The following is a 20584-nucleotide window of genomic DNA, read 5'->3' as shown; positions in this document are numbered from 1 at the left end:
AGAAAAGCTAATCACACACAGGCGGACAGAGTCGTGCCACCGTCTAGCACGTAAGGCAGAATCTGTCATAAACCCTGATGAAGCTATTGACTCACCAGTGACTGGGCAGGGACTTTGAGCTGCTCCCACCCTCCTTTCTGTGCTTCCCTAATACTCTTAGAATGAAGACAAAATCCTTAACCTCAAGCCACAAGACCATGCAAGATCTGTCCCCTGCCCACTTCTTAGACCTCTCCTCACCTATCTCTGCTACCTCTGAATTGCTACCCAGCCATCCCCCTTTTTTCCAGCCCTTTTTCTCCTTGCTGTCTCCTGCCACAAGGCCTTGCACATGTTCCTTTTACTCACAATGTTCTTTTCTCTCCTTCTTACCTAGGTAACTCATCTGATTTTTCACATCTTGAGAGATGGATCACTCCTCTAACATCGCCAACTGGTTCAAAACCATATTGTGGAATCTTGTAAACCACATACTTCTCTTTCACAGAATTTGTCAGTTGCAATTTAAATTTGTGATTATATGATTAATCTTGTCTCCACCGCTACACTGAAAGCAAATGATAGTATGTTTCTGTTCATCATTGTTTCCAGGGCCTCTTTGCCCTGTGTCTGGTACAGAAGAGAAGTTCAAAAAATATGTGTGGATGTTAGTTAAGTGACTGAATACATGAATGCATGACTGACTGAATGAGGAATGAATGAATAAATGTCATACGCTAGACCTGCATACTTGTATTGAGTTTATCTGAATTGCTTCCCCCCAAATTTAATCTGATAGCACAGTACATATGCAAGTAAAATCAAGCATATGAAACGAGAAGAAAGAAGCTAAAAGAAAAAAAAATCCTCTGTTGCTCCTTATGAATACAGTAAACTCTAGATTTTGACTATATCCAACATTTCCAAGGTAAGTAAGAGTTACTTGGATTAAACGTGTCTGAATGAGACACATGAGACTAGGACGCCACCTTGTGGTTTATTTTCACATTTATCGTTTTAAACCTGCCTGGAACTTTCCTACTTCAGAAAAAAACGCCATTAAAAACTACAGCAATATTGATAAAGGAGGCAAGAATATACAATGGAGAAAAGACAGCCTCTTCAATAAGTGGTGCTGGGAAAACTGGACAGCTACATGTAAAAGAGTGAAATTAGAACACTCCCTAACACCATACACAAAAATAAACTCCAAATGGATTAAAGACCTAAATGTAAAGCAAGACACTGTAAAACTCTTAGAGGAAAACATAGGCAGAACACTGTATGACATCAATCACAACAAGATCCTTTTTGACCCACCTCATAGAGAAATGGAAATAAAAACAAAAATAAACAAATGGGACTTAAGCTTAAAAGCTTTTTGCACAGCAAAGGAAACCATAAACAAGACAAAAAGACAACCCTCAGAATGGGAGCAAATATTTGCAAAAGAAGCAACTGACAAAGGATTAATCTCCAAAATATACAAGCAGCTCATGCAGCTCTATATAAAAAAAAAACCACAAACAACCCAATCCAAAAATGGGCAGAAGACCGAAATAGACATTTCTCCAAAGAAGATATACAGAGTGCCACCAAACACATGAAAGGATGCTCAACATCACTAATCATTAGAGAAATGCAAATCAAAACTACAATGAGGTATCACCTCACACTGGTCAGAATGGCCATCATCACAAAATCTACAAACAATAAATGCTGGACAGGGTGTGGAGAAAAGGGAACCCTTTTGCACTGTTGGTGGGAATGTAAATTGATACAGCCACTATGGAGAACAGTATGGAGGTTCCTTAAAAAACTAGAAATAGAACTACCATATGACCCAGCAATCCCACTACTGGGCATATACCCTGAGAAAACCAAAATTCAAAAAGAGTCATGTACCACAATGTTCATTGCGGCTCTATTTACAATAGCCAGGACATGGAAACACCCTAAATGTCCATTGACAGATGAATGGATAAAGAAGATGTGGCACATATATGCAATGGCATATTACTCAGCCATAAAAATAAACGAATTTGAGTTATTGTAGTAAGGTGGGTGGACCTAGAGTCTGTCATACAGAGTGCAGTAAGTCAGAAAGAGAAAAACAGGGCTTCCCTGGTGGCGCAGTGGTTGAGAGTCCGCCTGCCGATGCAGGGGACGTGGGTTCGTGCCCCGGTCCGGGAAGATCCCACGTGCCGTGGAGCGGCTGGGCCCGTGAGCCATGGCCGCTGAGCCTGCGCGTCCGGAGCCTGTGCTCCGCAACGGGAGAGGCCACAACAGTGAGAGGCCCGAAAAACAAATACCGTATGCTAACACATATATATGGAATCTAAACAAAAAAAAAATGGTTCTGAAGAACCTAGGGGCAGGAGCGGAATAAAGACACAGACATAGAGAATGGACTTGAGGGCACCGGGAGGGGGAAGGGTAAGCTGGGACGAAGTGAGAGAGTGGCATGGACATATATACACTACCAAACGTAAAATAGATACTAGTGGGAAGCAGCCGCATAGCACAGGGAGATCAGCTCGGTGCTTTGTGACCACCTAGAGGGGTGGGATAGGGAGGGTGGGAGGGAGACGCAAGAGGGAGGAGATATGGGGACATATGTATGCATATGGCTGATTCACTTTGATATAAAGCAGAAACTAACACACTATTGTAAAGCAATTATACTCCAATAAAGATGTTTTAAAAAAAAAAACCGACAGCAATAGAGAGGAGTGGAATTTTTGCTCATCTAAATATTGCTTGCATGTCATTATCCCAAAGACTTTATTCAAACATTATCATTCATTCCTTTTTGTTTTTTATTTTAATGAAATATTGAATTGGTAGAGAAAAATGATATATGTGTTATAAATAATCAAAGGAGACAACACCTGTGTGCTCACCACCCAGCTTAGCACTACCAGTACTTTGAAAGAGCTCTGTGTGCTTTTCATTGAATCCTTTCTCCATATCTCTATTAACCAGGCACACAAACTGTGTTGCTTTATTTATAGTTTACCATCCATGTACATATCAATAAGTAATAGTTTTCATTTAGCATTTTAAAACTGCATATGAAATGAGATCATTCTGTATTTGATTTGCTTTTTAAATTAAGTAGTATTTTTCTGGGATTCATCATGTTGATAAGAGGAGCTTTGATCCATTTGTTTTCACCACTCTGTAGTATTTCATTTTACGACTATACCACAATATAATTTAGCTCTTCTACTCTTTTTTTGCGGTACACGGGCCTCTCACTGTTGTGGCCTCTCCCGTTGTGGAGCACAGGCTCCGGACGCGCAGGCTCAGCGGCCATGGCTCACGGGCCTAGCCGCTCTGCGGCATGTGGGATCTTCCCGGACCGGGGCATGAACCCGTTTCCCCTGCATCGGCAGGCGGACTCTCAACCACTTTGCCACCAGGGAAGCCCAGCTCTTCTACTCTTGATGGACATTTAGGTTGCTTCCAGTTTGGGTCTATTATGATGGTACTACTGTGAACATTCTTGTATATGTCTTCTGGAGTTTACGTGCAGGATTTCTCCCAGGGAATTGAATTGCTGGGCATGAGAACCTCCAACTTTACTAGATAATACAAATTATTTTCCAAAGTTATTTTATCCACCAATTTACACTCCCACCTTTAGCGTATACAAATTTCAGTCTATATCCTTACCAGCACTTGATATTGTTAGATTTTTCCATTTTTGCTAATTTATGGGTATAATCAGACTCTCTTGTTTTAATGTGCATTTCTTGGTTACACAAGAAGTCAGTCCTCTTTTCAAAGGTTTATTGGTGACCATGTTTCTTCTGAAAAGTGCCAGTTTCAATTTTTTGCCTCATTCTTTCATTTATCCACTCGAGTCATTTGATTTGCTACTATGTGCCAAGTACTGTCATTGTCTAGAGGATACAAAGATGAATATGATGTAGACCCTGTCCTCATGAAGCTCCTGGCTTACTATCATTATTGCTTTCAGGGATCATACTAATAATCAAGACCAAAAGACAACAACAATTTTGAGCACCAATTATACGATTATCACTTTGTAAGACAGAAGTACATTTTATGAACTCAAACTTCAAGGAATTTACAAAACCATAGCTTACACAAAACAATAGGAAATTATTAAAAGTACCATACATTATGTTACGTATATTATAAAAATTCAGAGGATGTAATAAGCAGAAAAAAGTAATTGATCAAGTGTGTCCATGGTTTAAATTTAAATTTCTTTTCTTTTATGTAACTAATGTAAAAACATTTTTTTCTATAGCCTACTCATTAAATGAGGAAAATGGAAAAAAAAGAACCATTTTTATTTAAGTCAATAAGATAATAGTGATCAACATGGAGATGTGGCAAAGATTAGTTTTAATTAAATAAAAATTATGCTGAAGAAAGAAACACTTTCACAAATCAACATGCTTATCCAATAAATGCAAGTATGTTGTGTTTGCTGTTAAACTTATTTCTTTTTTTTTTTAAGAGTACTTTTTTTTTCTTTTAATTTATTTATTTTTGGCTGCGTTGGGTCTTTGTTGCTGCATGTGGGCTTTCTCTGGTTGCCGTGAGCGGGGGCTATTCTTCGTCGCGGTGTGTGGGCTTCTCATTGCAGTGGCTTCTCTTGTTGCAGAGCACGGTCTCCAGGCACGCAGACTTAAGTAGTTGTGGCTCGCGGGCTCCAGAACACAGGCTCAGTAGCTATGGCGCACGGGCTTAGTTGCTCCACAGCATGTGGGATCTTCCTGGACCAGGGCTTGAACCCGTGTCCCCTATGTTGGCAGGCGGATTCTTAACCACTGCACCACCAGGTAAGCCCCTAAACTTCTTTCTTTTTTTTTTTTTTTTTTTGCGGTACGCGGGCCTCTCACTGTTGTGGCCTCTCCGGTTGCAGAGCACAGGCTCCGGACGCGCAGGCTCAGCGGCCATGGCTCACAGGCCTAGCCGCTCCGCGGCATGTGGGATCTTCCCGGGGGCATGAACCCGTGTCCCCTGCATTGGCAGGCAGACTCCCAACCACTGCGCCACCAGGGAAGCCCTAAACTTATTTCTTAATTGAAAGTTTTCCCCAACTTTCTGGGGAATTTGGTAACCTCCAATAAGCAGCTGCTAGGATTGACTCTCACCAAAATTGTAATGCATAGAGTTCAATTATTCATTTGAAATAGAACCTGAGATATCATACAATTCCTTTTTCCTTCTGTGGAACACTCCCCATGAATCACCCTATTTGTAAAGACTGCTCTAAAGAACACTCCATAGTGCCACCAGAAAATTTGTTGTAGCTGGGGAGTCTTAAAGAATACAGGATTTAGGCTGGGCAAATCCAGGCGGGAATCCTGGTTCCCCAACATATTTGTATGACATACTTGTATAACTTATAAATAAGTTATAAACTTTCTAAGTTTCCTAAACTACAAAGCAAGGATAATTGTAAGAATTGATTCTAATATTGTGGATTCAGCATTCAAAACCATAACTTACACAAAACAATACACAAATTATTAAAAGTACTATATATTATATTATATATATTATAGAAATTCATAGAAATAATTTAGAAATTCATCTAAAAGAAGACAATAAGAGGTAGACATTATTCAGGATGACTCAGTTTAATTCTTTTTCTGCTTTCTGCTCTCAGCAGAAATATAGCGGTGTGATTCATAAAAAATAGTATTATGAGGGGTTAGCTTTCAAGTGAAGTCCTAGCAATCTACTTCTTGGTTTAATTGATTATTTAATTCATTGATTTAGCACCAACCATATGTCAAGCACTGTACTAGATGCTGTTGAAAGTCCTTCCTTTCCTTCCTACCTTAGTTACTCTCAGACATCCTTTATAATTCTAGAATTTGTCAGCCCAATCAAGGTCCACTGTAGTAGCCCAACCCTGGGTGAATGATGATTATTTATTTAAATAAAGTAATTTGACAGGTCCAGAAATATATTTTTGGTATACAGCAAATAACCCCTGCTATATTTTCTGCAGGTTAAATAATTTCTATTCCTTTACCCTTAAGGAGCCTCTTCATATGTGGAGTATTTCTGCAGACAGTCCTTCAGCATTTCCCCACTCTTTGAAAGCACAGAAATGGAGCACAATATTCTGGCTCTACGAAGCAGTAATTTCATACTATGTGTAGGTTATGTGATATATTTCTGTGTCTAAATGACAATGTCATGTAGAAAAATGGACTAAAAATAAGAGTAGAGGGAATTCCCTGGCTGTCCAGTGGTTAGGACTCAGGGCTTTCACTGTGGTGGCCAGGGTTCAATCCCTGGTCAGGGAACTAATATCCCCCAAGCTGTGCAGTGTGGCAAAAAAAAAAAAAAAAATTTACATTAAAAATAAATAAATAAATAAATAGTGGTATATATACATAAAAAACAGTAGAATAGATAAAACACAAAATGATTCTAACCATAACAAAATAAAACTCCATTAAAAAATAAATCAAACAAGAGAAATATGCTACTGCTATTAATGACTACCCTGCAATCTCCAGACTCTTTCTTCTTTGACTTCTTTGACCTTGACTTATCCTCACTCTGCTCCTTCAGACTTTCCTCCTTTGTCCTCTTCTAGCCAGTCAGGCTTGCAAACCTCCACTCTTCATTTTGCTGTACTCAATCTCTTGGCATGCATTTCCATTCTTGAGGGTTCAATTCTCAATTCAAAGATGGATCTCCTCAGAATCTATCATCATTAGTCAAAAATGTCAACCCATGTATAGGACAGCTTCACTTGGATGCCCTCTCTTTAGTCCAAACCTAAATGCAACTTGACTTCCTGCTGTGCCTCGTTCTGAATCAACACCCTTTCCAAATTAATAGGCCATAATCAAAACCTTAATCATTTTCCCCTTTGATTCCTACTCAACTGTGATAAAGTCTTACTGCCCTTTCTTACCTGTGCCTACAACAGTGACTGGCATGGAGTGAGAATTAAGAAGTGTTTGCTAAATCAGTGAATGAATGAATGAATGAGTGACAATAACTCTGTGAAGCATGCATGGGAGCTAGTAGCATCTCCATTGTACAGAAAAAGCTCCAGAGGCTCAGAGAAGCTGAGTCACTTTCCCAAGGAACTCAGCTGATATTGGCGGACAGGATTATTTCACAGTCTCTGGCTCCTGAACTAGAGTGTTTTCTTTGCTTTCCTAAGACCTCTTTTTCTTCTCCATATTTGCTCTTCTGCAATATCTAGTTATTGATAGATTTGCTGTCTCTTTCTCACACTAGTCCAGACCCTCACCACGTGGAGTCATGTTTAAAGCTATGGTCTCCTAGACAGAGTTGCTTACTGTGGTCTGGCTTCCACTGGTCTATTCTGAACCCAACAGCCGTGTCTCACCACCCGTCTTTACTTACTCTCCTTCATCTTCTCCTTGACCTTTTTACAATATCCTATTCTCTTCACTGCTACTTCCTTCTTGAATTTCTCTGATCTGTTTATAAACTCTCTTACTGCTCCTTTGCTGTTTTCTTTATAGTTATTCTACTTCTTCCCATTCTCCTATAATATATTCTCACCTTGGTTTATTACTTGGTCTTCTGTCCTTTTTCTAGATTCTCTTTTTGAGAGAGCTCATATCTTCTCAAACTTCTAAGCTAATAGCTCCAAAATCCCTACCTTCCTAAGTTCCATCCAGTATTTCCAACCACCATTTACCTGTGCTGCCACAGCTGGGATCCAACTGAACTTACCTTCTGTCCCAAGTCTGTTTCCCCACCTCAACCTCCCTACCACTTTCCATGCCACTCCAACTTTACTAACCACATAGAACACAACTCATATTGTCATTACTGATTCTTCCCTATTATTCTTAAGCTTTTCTATCCTATCAAATACCAAGGCTTCTTGCATTCCCTTTGTAACTCCATAGATTGTCTTAAGGTCCTCCATAATCTGGCTGCACTAACCTGTCTTACCCGGACCTGCACTGTTCCCTAGCACAGGTGCCCTTCTATAGCCAGCCTGGTACAGCCACACTGGATGCCCAGGCCTTGGTCATCGTGGATCCCCTAAGATTAAATGCCCATTCCCACTTTCTCAAGCTTTCCAGATCCTGCTAGCCTCTAGGCTATTTTGGGAACCAGTTTTCCAGTTCTATTTTCATTCTCATATCCACTTCTTTCTCCCTTCCCTCATTACATATTTCAATTATTTGAAGTACTTACCACATAGCAAAGAGTCGAGGAAAGGTGCCTTTGTTTTTGTTAATGGCGATAATAATAAGAAATATATTTCTGTCTTAATTCCTCAATGAAAGACTCCTTAAACACTTCTGCTTTTTTCTACCCCCGGACCATTAATAAATAATCTTCCTTTTCCTCTTCCAAACCAGGCTCAGCACAGCTAAAAGGAAAGTAAGACAAAGCCACAGGAGCTGTAATTAAGCTCTTGGTTTATTTCTGTGCTATTGTGAAATTTCAGGCTTAAAATGAAATGGTCAAAAAAAAAAACCCCAGTAGCTTAAAAGTTAGCAAAGGTTAGAATGATTTTGAAATTTCAGGATTAAAAAAAAATGTAATGTCTATATAGCACCATTTTATCTTCTTTTTGACTCCAACATTTCCATATTCTCTTTTGGGGAATTCCCAGAGTCCTTCTTTGCCCTGAATGTAAGAATTCCAAATGATACTTAACTATTTTTGAAAGACCTATATGATTAACCTACAGGGAATCGACACACTGGATGCAAGAAATTTGCCATATTTGCGTGAAGGTCTTTGAGAAAAGTTAAAATACAACAGGTAAAATAATTACTACAGTGTGTTAGTAACAGAAAATATAAAGCAGCTACTTGATAATTAACCAACAACATATCTCAGAAAAGATCTTAGATTCATAAAGAAGAACCGGGTAAGAACAGCTCCAACATACGCAATCTACAAAGCACAAAATCTGAATATATGAAACTTGACTCTCAGCGTGATGCAAAATAGGTATAATGCCTCCTAAAATGATTTTCCTCCTCTTATTAGTCAAACGAAGCTCCAGATTAACAAAGGCTCAATAAATTAATGCTTGTATACACATCCAAACTATTTGCAAAGCTGGAAAACGCAAATTTATAAGTGACGTAGTTGTATTTAGAGTACTTTAGAATCAGGGATCATTTTGTTGCTTATTTGATTGCAAATATCTGTAAAAAGGTATGGCGTATTTTAAATCTTAGGTTCAATAATATTCAAAGCTAATTGAATTTTTTAAATCTTAGGTTCAATAATATTGAAACGTAATTGAATTTAAAATCTTAGGTTCAATAATATTCAAAGCTAATTGAATTTGTATAATAGAAAAAATTCGGTAACAACCATCGTAACTCATTTGCAGGCAAGAAAAGTTGCTTCCCTGACCGGGAATCGAACCCGGGCCGCGGCGGTGAGAGCGCCGAATCCTAACCACTAGACCACCAGGGAACTTGCTAAGTTTCTTCTCTCAGTGCATTTGTTTCTTTAGAAATCGCTACGTAAACCTGGCCAATAAAAAACGAGATTGTTGCCTCTAAGCCCTGCCCACTTCGTTCCTGTTTTGCGTTTCTGTAGGTTTGCAATGTTTCAAGATAAAAAGTTGGGGAAAAAAGAAATAGATATTTATAGGAAATAAAATAAATAAAATTAAAATAGCATATACAATTTCTAGGAGGATACGGGAGGAACTGTTGAATTTCTTCACTTGACTAAACCCGGCAAATGCCCTGCGCTCTCAGGCGATCTCCGCGGCGGCTCCGAAGGGGAAAGGCTGGATCCTCCAAATCGAATCCTCTTCCGACTGCCATGCTGGAAAAGACGTCCTGGGATTTCATCCTAATTATGTAACATGTAAATATCTGTATCTAGACAATGTTAAAGTACTGTCCAGAACCTTGCAATTTGCTTTATCATTTTCTCAATCATCTAGCTGCTCCTAAATCTAACCTCTTTCTCTCTCTGTGTATGTCTTTGTCTTTCCCTCTCACGCAGATGTTAAATCCCACTAAACATTTTACTAAATCTAACGGTAAGATTGCCACGGGCGGAGAGTGTTTCCCGGTGTAGAGCTTGGCACAGAGCTGATGCTCTTTAAGTGTGGGTGATGAAGGGCCTCGTGGCCTTTAGGACGCGACTACTTAATTTACTTATTTTAGAGTCAGATTAACGAAACTGGGAGGGCTGTGGGTAATTCGCTTAGTGAAGAACCAGGGCATCTGCACCCGGATCGGAGTAAAACGCGTTTTAAACGCGTAAACAGCGTTAAAACGCGCTGTTTCCATTATCCTCCTGCTTTTCAAGCTGTTATTATCTGGGCAAGTGCTTCCTTTCTCCGCATTATGTATGAGAAACGGCCAGGAAATGATGCAATTACCAAAGGAGTCAAGAAACCTTCCAGCCCAGCCTCAGTTCGGAAGCCCTCATGAAATACGAGCAGAAGACAATAGGATGAAACTCAGTTTTGAAAGCGTCAGCCGTTACAGTTGGACAAATGTAACCCTAGAGACCCCGCTCCGGTGCAAAATGGAAGGAGGCTTAAGTAAAACAGATATAAATTTGTAATGAACTTGCGCACAACCTCCGGCGCCATTGTGAATTACAGCCTTCGTCCATCACCTAGAATTTAGGTGAGCCTGAGCTAGAATATTTTTTCTTGTTTTCAGCAACTCAGAAATGGAGTTTAGATTACTGATAAAACTTATCTAAAATTATTTAATAATATGCAAACAGGAAGATTAAAATGACTTATTAAGACTAATAAGTAAAGATGGAAACATCACCAGAAGAAATTTCTAAACAACTACTATATTTTAGATGGGACCCACACCCCTTTCCTATATCAAGGAATTTTTAGGAAATCGAGTGCAGTAGGTGGAGTTTTACCTCTCAACTGGGGGTTTTCAGAGCTTAGCATGAAAGAGCATCTGGTTTTGAATTAAAAGATAAAGCAGATATTACTTTTAGAATAATTTAAATTTGTTTTAATAGGTTTAGTCACAGTCTTGTACAAAAGGTACGAAAGGGTACAGCGAGAACCATCATTCCTCTTTCATCACTCTCCATTTCTTCTTCCCAGAGTTGACCAGTGTTAACAGTTTCTTCTGTATCCTCCTAGAAATTGTCTATGCTATTTTAAATTTTATTTATTTTATTTTTTATTTCCTAGAAATCTCTATTTCTTTTTTCCCCAACTTTTTATCTTGAAACATTCCAAACCTACAGAAAACTACAAGTATAGAACATTGAACACACATATACCCTTCATCTAGACCTGTGCTAATTTAGTAGTACCAGCATCCACCGTGTGACTTTTGTGCACTGAAATGTGGTTAGTAAGAGTTTAGGTGTTCTATAAGTGTTGCATGCATACTGGATTTTTTTTTTTTTTTTTTTGGTACGCAGGCCTCTGACTGCTGTGGCCTCTCCAGTTGCGGAGCACAGGCTCCAGACGCGCAGGCTCAGTGGCTATGGCTCACGGGCCCAGCCGCTCCGCGGCATGTGGGATCTTCCCGGACCAGGGCACGAACCTGCGTCCCCTGCATCGGCAGGCGGACTCTCAACCACTGCGCTACCAGGGAAGCCCGCATACTGGATTTTTAAGCCTTAGTATGGAGGAGGAGGAGGAAAGAAAGGAAAAGGAAAAGGAAAAAAAAAAAAAAAAAAAAAAAAAAAAAGTAAAATATCTCATTAATAATTTTTACATTGAGCACATTTTAAATGCTAATTGAATATGAGTTAAAATATTAAAATTAATTTCACTTTCTTCTTTGTTTTTAACCTAGCTACTAGAATATTTAAAATTATTGATATATATATATATATGGCTTGCATTATATTTCTATTTTATAGTACTAATCTAGATTCACCAGTTGTCAATATTTTGCCATATTTGCTTTCTCTTGATCTTTTTTCTGAGCCATTTGAGGTTAGTTGCAGACACCATGATACTTTACTTCGAAAAACTATACCATATATTTCCTAAGAACAAGCAATACAATTATCACACTTAGGAAATTTAAATTTAATACAATATTATTTATGATACAGTTCATAGTCAAATTTTTCAATTGTCCTAACACCTTTTATACTTTTTCATTTTTATCCAGGATCCATTCAAGGATTATACACTGCATTTAATTGCCAAGTTTCTGTAGTCTCCTTCCTTTAATCTGAAACAATTCCCCAATTTTTTTTTTTTATAGCATTGAATAGTGGAAGACATTTGCTTCAGAAAGTCCCTCAATTTAGACAAGTATTTCTCTTGTCAGGAAAACTACCTTAAGTGATATGTCCTTCTCAGTGCATTATATCATAATTCAAATAATGCTGATGTATTGTGTTATCTCTAATGGTAAATGTGGTAGGCAGAATAATGGTTCCCACAGAGATGTACCTGTCCTAATCTCCAGAATATATGAATATTACTTCACGTGGCAGTAGGAATTTTGCAGATGTGTTTAAATTAAGGATTTTGAGAGATTAGCCTGGATTATCTGGGTGGGCCGGAAATCATCACAGGGGTCCTTTTCAGTCAAGGAGGGAGACTGGAGGGTTGGAGTCCCAGTGATGTGATCCCAGGAAGACTCTACCAGCGTTTAACTGGCTTTGAAGATGGAGGAAGGGGACCATGAGCTAAGGAATGCAAGGGGCCTCTAGAAACTGAAAAAGGCAAGGAAAATGTTCTCCCTCAGCACCTCCAGAAAGAAAGCAGCTCTGCCAACACCTAGATTCTGACCCATGTCAGAATTCTGGACTACAGAACCGTAAGATAATAAATTTGTGCTGTTGTAAGCCACTAAGTTTGTGGTGAATTTTTTATAGCACCAATAGGAAACAAACACAGTAAGTCTGATCATTTGGTGAAGGTGTCTGCCATATTTCTCCATTGTAAAGTTACGCTTTACACTTGTGATTAACAAATAACAACAACAACAACAACAAAAAGCAAATATCACCATGGAAGTAATACTTTGAAAATGTATGAATTTTCTGTTCCCCCGCAAAATTTCACCCAGTGGTTTTAGCATCCACCGATGATGCTTGCCTGAATCAATTACTACTCTGTTGACCGCAAAACGGTGTAATTTTATTATTCACCTGTAAAGAACTTTCCTTTCTGTACTCCCTCTTTTTATTCTTTATTTAATTTTAAAATATCACTTTGGACTCATTCTTTTTTTATTTTTGTGGTTTTAGTCAATGTGTTATAATCTACTGCTGTCATTATTAATACTTAAATTGTTCCAAATATGGCCAGAAGGAGTGTCTGTAAGCTGGCTCCTGTATTCTTTTGACATGTCCCTATAAATTTTTGAGCAATTACTTTCTAGCATAAGATGGTGCAGGCACACCCTCTACTTTGTAAACTGATTTATGGAGAATTAACATCTTTATGCATGTATCTTTTCTCTTTTAATTTCCTTGTTTAAAATTTTACATGACCAGGGGCATACTCTACATACTCTTCTGTGACCTTTTTTTAAATTAATTTCTTTTGAAGCATGTCCATTCTTTACATAAAGAGTTTTTTCATTATTTTTGATAACTGCATGGTATTCCATTGTATAGATATTTTATTAAAGTAGTTTTATATCATTGGTCATTTAGATTATTTTCAATTTTTTGCTCTTAACAAAGTACTACAACAAATAACCTTGGTGCCACATAATAGGCATTTAGTTTTTATTAATTGACCCACAAATGACTTATCTTATGGACTGCCAATTTCTGACTTGAAAATGTTATATATTGGAAGAAAAATCATGGCATCAAATTCAAATTCAGTTCTCGTTATAATTTATGGGCAGTGTAATTTTTCAACTTGATTTCAACCTGACTCAGCTATTCTTCTTCTGTTCATTAATTTGTTCATTTGCTGAACAAATATTTATTGACTGTCTATTATATGCAAGTCACTATGTTAGGCACAGGATGCCTGATCTTGAAGTTTAGTCTGGCGGGGTTCAAGTAAACAAGCAATTACAGTCAGTAGAGTAGTGGATAGTAAAAGAAACTTTTGACTATACTTCAATTTAATAAGTTCATTTAATACATTGAAAGCATGTTATTTATCGCACGTACTTTGCTGATAGGGATGTAAAATCGTACAGCCACTCTGGAAAATACTTCGGCAGTTTCTTATAAAACTAATTATGCACCCATCAATTGTACCCTTAGGCATTTATACCAGAAAAATGAAAATTTATGTTCACATAAAATCTGCACATGAATGTTTATAGTAGCTTTATTCATAATAGCCTAAACTGGAAACAACGGAAACATCCTTCAGTGGGTGAATGGTTAAACTGTGGGACACACATACCATGGAATATTTCTCAAAAAAAAGAACAAACTATTGATACATATAACAACTTGGATAGATCCCAAGGGAATTATGCTGAATTAAAAAAAAAAAAAAGCCAATCCAAAAGGTTATACACTGGATGATTCCATTTATCTAGAATTTTTGAAATGATAGAGATGAGAACATATTAGTGATTGACAGGAATTAGATGGGGTGGGGAGGAGGATGGAGGTGACTGTAAAAGGGTAGGTGTGGTACCTTTGTAGGAGTGATACAGCAGTCCTGTAGCTCGGGGGTCCCCAACCCCCCCGTTAGGAAACGGGCCGCACAGCAGGAGGTGAGCTGCAGACAGTGGAGCTTCATCGGCTGCTCCCCATGGTCCCCCATCGCTCACATTACCACTGAACCATCTCTTCCCCCACTCCCACCCGGTCTGTGGAAAAATTGTCTTCTGTAAAACCGGTCCCTGGTGCCAAAAAGTTTGGAGACCGCCGCTGTAGCTTATCGTGGTGGTGGTAGAAGAATCTATACCGATGATAAAATTGCATAGAAATCACACACACACAGGCAAGAACATGTGTAAAACTAGTGAAATCTCAATGAGCTCTAAAGATCATACCAATGTCATTTTCTGGTTTTGATATTTACTGTAGTTGTGTAAGATGTTATCTTTGGGAGATAACTGGGGGAAAACCTGGGACTTCCCTGTACATTTTTTGCAACTTTCTGTGAATCTCTATTTCCTTCGAAAAACTCCCTTTTCAGCTTATTGCACTGTAATTTTCTTTCACTCAAATAAGTCCAGTAAACAATCACCACTTAACATCACTTTGAGTTTAGGGATTCATTTCAACATTTTAAATTATATCTTAGCACTAGATTATTTAAATAAGTTTTTCAGAAATTATTAAAAAAAAAAGAATTCTCAAGCTATTAAATAGACTATCTTTAGCAGAAATAAGGCAGCAGAAACTGTCCAAGGGTAGATACTTTTTAATTAACTGTGAATAAAAGAAAGGGACAAATCTGGGGGGGGGGCTTATTCTAAATAAGCAGCCATACGTTCTACCTACTAACAGGCGCCCAGACAGCAATCCGTTCCTATATATGTCAGTATTTCTTTCTCAATACACTCTGGCAGGCTCTTTCTCTTTTCAAATGACAAGGAGATTTCTACCTCCTCTTTAGACGAGATTTCTACCTCCTCTTTAAACAAGATTTCTACCTCTTCTTCATAACAAGCCGAGAGAAGCACTGAACCTAGGCCTATCCACAAAAGGACCTATTTACATTCTTCTCAAAACTCAAGATGGTATCTAAGATGTTCTGGACCAATGACCCCAGTTGTGAAAATGAGCTACTGCCTTCAACACTATTAAATAGTGAACTCTATTCTGCCTCTTTAGGTGCAAGATGGCTCCCCCACAGACCTCCAAGATGTCATCAGTGTTTCCCTCCCACGGAACCCCTGTGTCTCAACTAGCCTACGTCAGGTGTGTGCAAGGAGGTGTGTTTCTCTTTGTGCTAGGAAAAGCAGGATGGGTTTAACCACTAGAGAATGAACTTTCTTGGTGCTGGTAGATTAAACTCACCAACCAGTACAAAAATCTCCTCTTCAACATCTTTACCGAGAAAACTCCCGAAGAAGTTTCAATTCTTTCTGTAGTTGTGAGCTCATTACTTACCAGGAAGCTTTCATTTTGACAAGGTGTTGCAGCAGTATTTGCCAGTGTTTCTGGAACTCCAGTTTCATGAGAGGTTACCAGTGCTGTGGTCAGAAGCAGACATACATACTTCATTACAAAACTATTCTTGGATAGATATGTAAGAAAAATACAGAACACATTTGCAATAATGGTTGCTGTTGTTTGGTGATGTTCCCAAAGATGTGGAATTCATACCCACCTCCTCCAGGAAGTCCCTTGGGTGAACACCTGATGCCTGAACTCAGGGATCCAGTTGTCTCCCACTATCCAATTCCTGCCCTGAGGAGCAAAAAAAAGGAGGGCAAGTGACCCTCTTTTCTTCCTTTAAGAGCTGAAGGCCTTTCTGCTTCTGTCTACCCCCAAAGTCTCATCATACAGCTTTCTTTACCCCAGAAAAAGTGAGATGACAATTCTGCCTAAATTCCACTAAAATGGCCTCTACCCTTCAACAGAGATATAAAGATCAGTTTTCATTTTTAATAGAGGCCCTCATATCCATAAAATCAGTGTAGCATTACAATTTTTCATCAACTCAGCATTTACCAAGCATTTTCTATTAGCTAAGTACAGTGAGGGGTGCCAAGGATACAATTTTTTAAAAAGAAAACCTTTATTATAATAATGTATATTGCTATAAAAATACCTAACTTTTCTTGAAGGTCACGTTCTAGACTTTAGCCTAAGCGTCATTCACAGATTATCTCATTTAATCCCTATATCCACCCTGAAATTTGGTACTATTATCATCCCCCTTTTACAGATACAGAGGTTAAGTAATTTACCCAAGGTCAGCAGGTGATGGAGCCACAGTCTGAAGCCAGAGCCCGAACTCTTAGAGATTACCCTGTTCTTAAGAAGTACACATTCTAATGAGGTTTGATCTGTAGTGTACTAAGATTTCCCCAATAACTTTATATACTATATCTTATTCTCCCAATTAAAATTTCACCTTGTAGTTAGAGCAGTGCTATCCAGAAGAATTTCTGGCCATAACGGAAATGCTCTATTCCATGCTGTCCAATGAGTAGTCTCTAGCCACGTGTGGCTCTTTAGCACTTGAAATGTGGCTAGTGAAATGAAAAACTACATTTTAAATTTAATTTAGTTTCAATTTAAATGGCCACATGTGGCTAGTGGGTACTGTATTGGACAGCACAGATCTAGAGGATGAGGAAATGGTTTTATTTCTTTGGATTTCTCTATAAAGACAAGGCTTAGGCAAATCAATAAATGCTGAGTTAATGAAAAAGAATAAATGAACAATCATTAAGGGGGAATTTTCTTCCTCTTTAAACTGTAGAGCAGAAATCTTTAGTCTACCGTGACTTTCATTGTAATAAAATGTTATAATAAGCATATGATACAGCCTGCAGTCCTAGAGCAGTTCATGAAGACAGTAAAGAGGATCCTTAAATTATAAGCAATGTTTTTCAAAGGCTGACAAACCATTTATAATTGATGGTTACTACTTTTAGAACACATAGTTATATCTTTGCCTAATAAAAAAAAGATCACTGCTTAATTTTTTTCTTGACAAAATCTGGGGTCCATAGAGAGAAAAACAAAAGGGAACTCTTGGTGGTGAAAGGATGTAAACAATCAAGAATTGCAACTCGGGCTTCCCTGGTGGCGCAGTGGTTGAGAGTCCTCCTGCCAATGTAGGGGACACGGGTTCGTGCCCCGGTCCGGGAGGATCCCACATGCTGCGGAGCGGCTGGGCCCGTCAGCCATGGCCGCTGAGCCTGCACGTCCGGAGCCTGGGCTCCTCAACGGGAGAGGCCACAACAGTGACAGGCCCGCGTACCTCAAAAAAAAAAAAAAAAAAGAATTGCAACTCAATGGACATTTCATGCAGAAACTACAGACTAAAGCAGACTCTTTACAAATGTGAGACTCAGCAACTGCCAGATTCTCGTTAAGTGACTTTGTTTTGTCACTTATTCATCACAAATATACATATAGATTCCTATAGTCAATTCGTTCTGAATATGGGGCTAGATATGATGAATAATAATGGGTACTTTTGAAAATAAACTGGGGCTCTATATCAAATCAGAGTCTCTGGAAGTAACCAAGTCATGTGCCCTGTGTTTCCTGATCCGTATACAATGCAGCTCCTACCCTGCTCCCCACTGGATGTCCACTTTACTTAAAAGAACTCATCTCAGAAAGTCTAAGCAATTTTATCACAGTTTGTACTGCTATGGAACATGTCTCTTCTTTGCCTGTTTTTAAAAAATTCATCTTAGATTTCAAAATCGTTAAAGAACTGTGAGAGCAACTCACTTTCTCTGATAATCCCAAACCATGTTCTTCTGATTCAATGAAATCAGCTCTTTATACCTTAGAAGCCTAATTTTCCCTTGGAAATAATTTGCAAATAACATAATGAATGCCTAAAGAGAAAAGAGTAAAATACTCAGTTCTTCACATTCAAACCAAAAAGATGCAAACCTGAGGTCCAATTTTATACATGCTCAGCATATCATGGGCGATTATTCCATATTTTGCAAGATAATATAGCATGACCACTTGCAACTGAAATCCCAAAGCCATCACTGTTAAATGCTTCGCTCAGTCTTCCACGAGAGGCTGTTACAGCTTAAGCAGCATCAACAAGCCAGAGGAGGCCGCTATCTAGTGTGCCTGTGTGTCCGGCCTCTGACACACCAATGTTATCGCACCAGCTGCAGGCTCCACCATGAAGTTTTTTTCTGTGCGGACGGGTAAACCGCACGGCCAAATCCTCCTAGTCATCTTGCAGTGCTGGTCATGGGACCGTAGAAGGAACAGCTCCCAGATGGGGATGGGAAGCTCACAGGCACTGCCCCGCAGCTGATGCAAATCTTCCCAACCCAGGCTCTCTCGGGTCTTTGCCAAGAGTCGTCCTGGAGGGCTCAATTGCTACGTCCCTATTGCTGTAATGGCAGCATCCGGGATGCTGTGCCTAGGATGGGAGCGGGAGGGGGGAAGAGATGGTGGGCCCCTTTGAGAAACACAACGCCATTAAGGACAGAAGGATGAATTTATTGTGACCAGTGGTCCCCGAACTGGAAGGAAACTCAAGGCTTTAAAGCTCAGGGAGACACTCTTTAACTCCAGCTCTGCTCTCAGAGGCGTATTCCCACGAACAGTGGTGGCCACAGCGAGCCAGCTGTAGGAGATGCAGCCCGGGGAGAGGTAAGAAGACCCTCCCAGGCTTAGCCGCCGGGCGTCCGACCGCCGGAGTCGCAACGAGCTCACTCCCGGGAGGCGTCACAAAGGGCTGAGGCCTGCGGAGGCCTACCGCGCACCTCTCCGGGGCGGAGCCGCCGGGCTCGGGCTGGGGCTGCGCCGGGTCAGCGGAGGCTGCAGCCGCCAGGGGGTGGCGCGGCTCCCAGACCGCCAGCTAGGAGGTCACCGGAGCAGGGAGGATGCCGCAGCAGCAGCCCGAACGGCCGAGCTGAGCCGCCGAGCTCCCCGGCCCCCGCCGCAGCGGAGGGGCGCAGAGCGTGGCGCGGGCCGGGCGGAGCTAGAGGTGGGCGTCTGCACCGCGTCGCGCCACCCGCTGCTCCCCGCCTCCGGCCAGGCCCGGCAGCCTGTCGTGGCCGATGTCCTGACCGCGGGTGCATCTGCAGGGTTGGCTAGGCACCGCGCCCGGGGAAAGGCCTGAGGAGTCCCCGCGGCGACCGCGTCCAGTAGCACCGGACGCCGGTCCCCCGGGGCGCGCGCTTGGGCGCTCCTCCCTCCTGCCCCAGCACCGCGTCACCGCAAGGTCCTCCCCCGACCCCTCCTCCCACCCACCCTGGAGGATGCGCTCCCAGGCGCCGAGCGGCAGAGGCCACCGCTCTCAGAAATGCGTGCACCGGCTCCCTTTTTCCCGGACCCGAAGAGCCGGCGCCCCCGCCCTGTAGGTAAGTAGGTGAGGCGGGGACTAGCCGTCGCAGCCGCCCGCTGCTGATGCTGCTGCTGGGTAGGGGCGGGGGGCCGGGGCCAGGACCCGCCAAACTTGCCTCCCTCTGGAGCTCGGTGCAGCGCTCGGAGGTGTCCTAATGGCGCTGAGCGCAGCCCCCTGTTAACCTGACAACCTCTTCTTGAGCTCGGGAGGCCCAGCTGTGGCGAAGGAGAGCTTGACCCTTCCCAGCCCACACCCTGGGCCCCGTGGGGTGCGCGCTTCGGGCAGGGACGGGGAGGATGTGTTGCTGTGTGGATTATTGGGGGGTGAAGGGAGAAATACCGTTGAATTTTCAGCAGCTCAGGTGGAAATATGTCACCGTATTTTTTCGGCTTGATGAACAGATGCGTTCTTCCTGTTCTCTCTCAATATGTAGCCACGCACAGCGTTATTTCAGCGGCATGGAGAAGTCGCTGTGGATTTTTGTGTATTTCAGAGTTGGCAGGCTGATATATAAAATTGATGTCTCCAACCCTTACAGTCAACATTTTAGGGCCAGTTAGAGAAGGCTCCTCTAGGAGTCAAATATTCAAGAGATAGATGAGGCTGAGGAATTCTTGTGCTGCCTACCTGGGAGCCTTCGGCTTTCGTGAAGAGCGTGGCAAGTTTGATACAGGTGTAGGGAGTTGAGAATCTGCTGGAAGGATGGACGGAGTCGGCCAGCAGAGGCAG

General features: G+C 40.9%; 1 protein-coding gene, 2 long non-coding RNA genes and 1 other non-coding gene across 8 annotated transcripts in view; 2 read left to right on the top strand and 2 right to left on the bottom strand.

Moving 5' to 3' along the window:
* Positions 1-9345: 9345 nt before the first annotated feature.
* Positions 9346-9417, bottom strand: TRNAE-CUC (transfer RNA glutamic acid (anticodon CUC)). Its single transcript has one exon. It is a non-coding gene; the product is annotated as a tRNA-Glu (tRNA).
* A 115-nt stretch (positions 9418-9532) lies between these two features.
* Positions 9533-11581, top strand: LOC137204565 (uncharacterized). The gene is made up of 2 exons (XR_010933714.1): positions 9533-9819; positions 9961-11581. It is a non-coding gene; the product is annotated as an uncharacterized lncRNA (long non-coding RNA).
* Positions 11582-13994: 2413 nt separating this feature from the next.
* LOC137204564 (uncharacterized) lies at positions 13995-20135 on the bottom strand. Of its 3 annotated transcripts, none has more exons than XR_010933711.1 (4): positions 19971-20135; positions 16178-16257; positions 15958-16040; positions 13995-14797 (listed from the first exon to the last, which is right to left on the bottom strand). It is a non-coding gene; the product is annotated as an uncharacterized lncRNA (long non-coding RNA). The 3 variants fall into 3 exon arrangements; XR_010933712.1 differs by lacking the exon at positions 19971-20135 and adding an exon at positions 18433-18710; XR_010933713.1 differs by lacking the exon at positions 19971-20135 and adding an exon at positions 18265-18418.
* NCOA7 (nuclear receptor coactivator 7) overlaps positions 19035-20584 on the top strand; it is a 145044-nt gene continuing 143494 nt past the window's right edge. For 2 of the 3 annotated variants that reach the window (XM_067702186.1, XM_067702184.1), the window contains exon 1: positions 19714-19871. The gene's annotated coding sequence lies outside the window, so the exon portion shown is untranslated. Of the gene's footprint in view, positions 19159-19713; positions 19872-20584 lie in introns of those variants that run through there. The other variant, XM_067702185.1, reaches the window with a different exon arrangement.

Source organism: Pseudorca crassidens, chromosome 13 (genome assembly GCF_039906515.1).
Source record: "Pseudorca crassidens isolate mPseCra1 chromosome 13, mPseCra1.hap1, whole genome shotgun sequence".
Lineage (NCBI taxonomy): Eukaryota > Metazoa > Chordata > Mammalia > Artiodactyla > Delphinidae > Pseudorca > Pseudorca crassidens.
The sequence above is the reverse complement of the archived record's forward strand: the minus strand, read 5'-3'. Positions and strand labels throughout refer to the sequence as shown.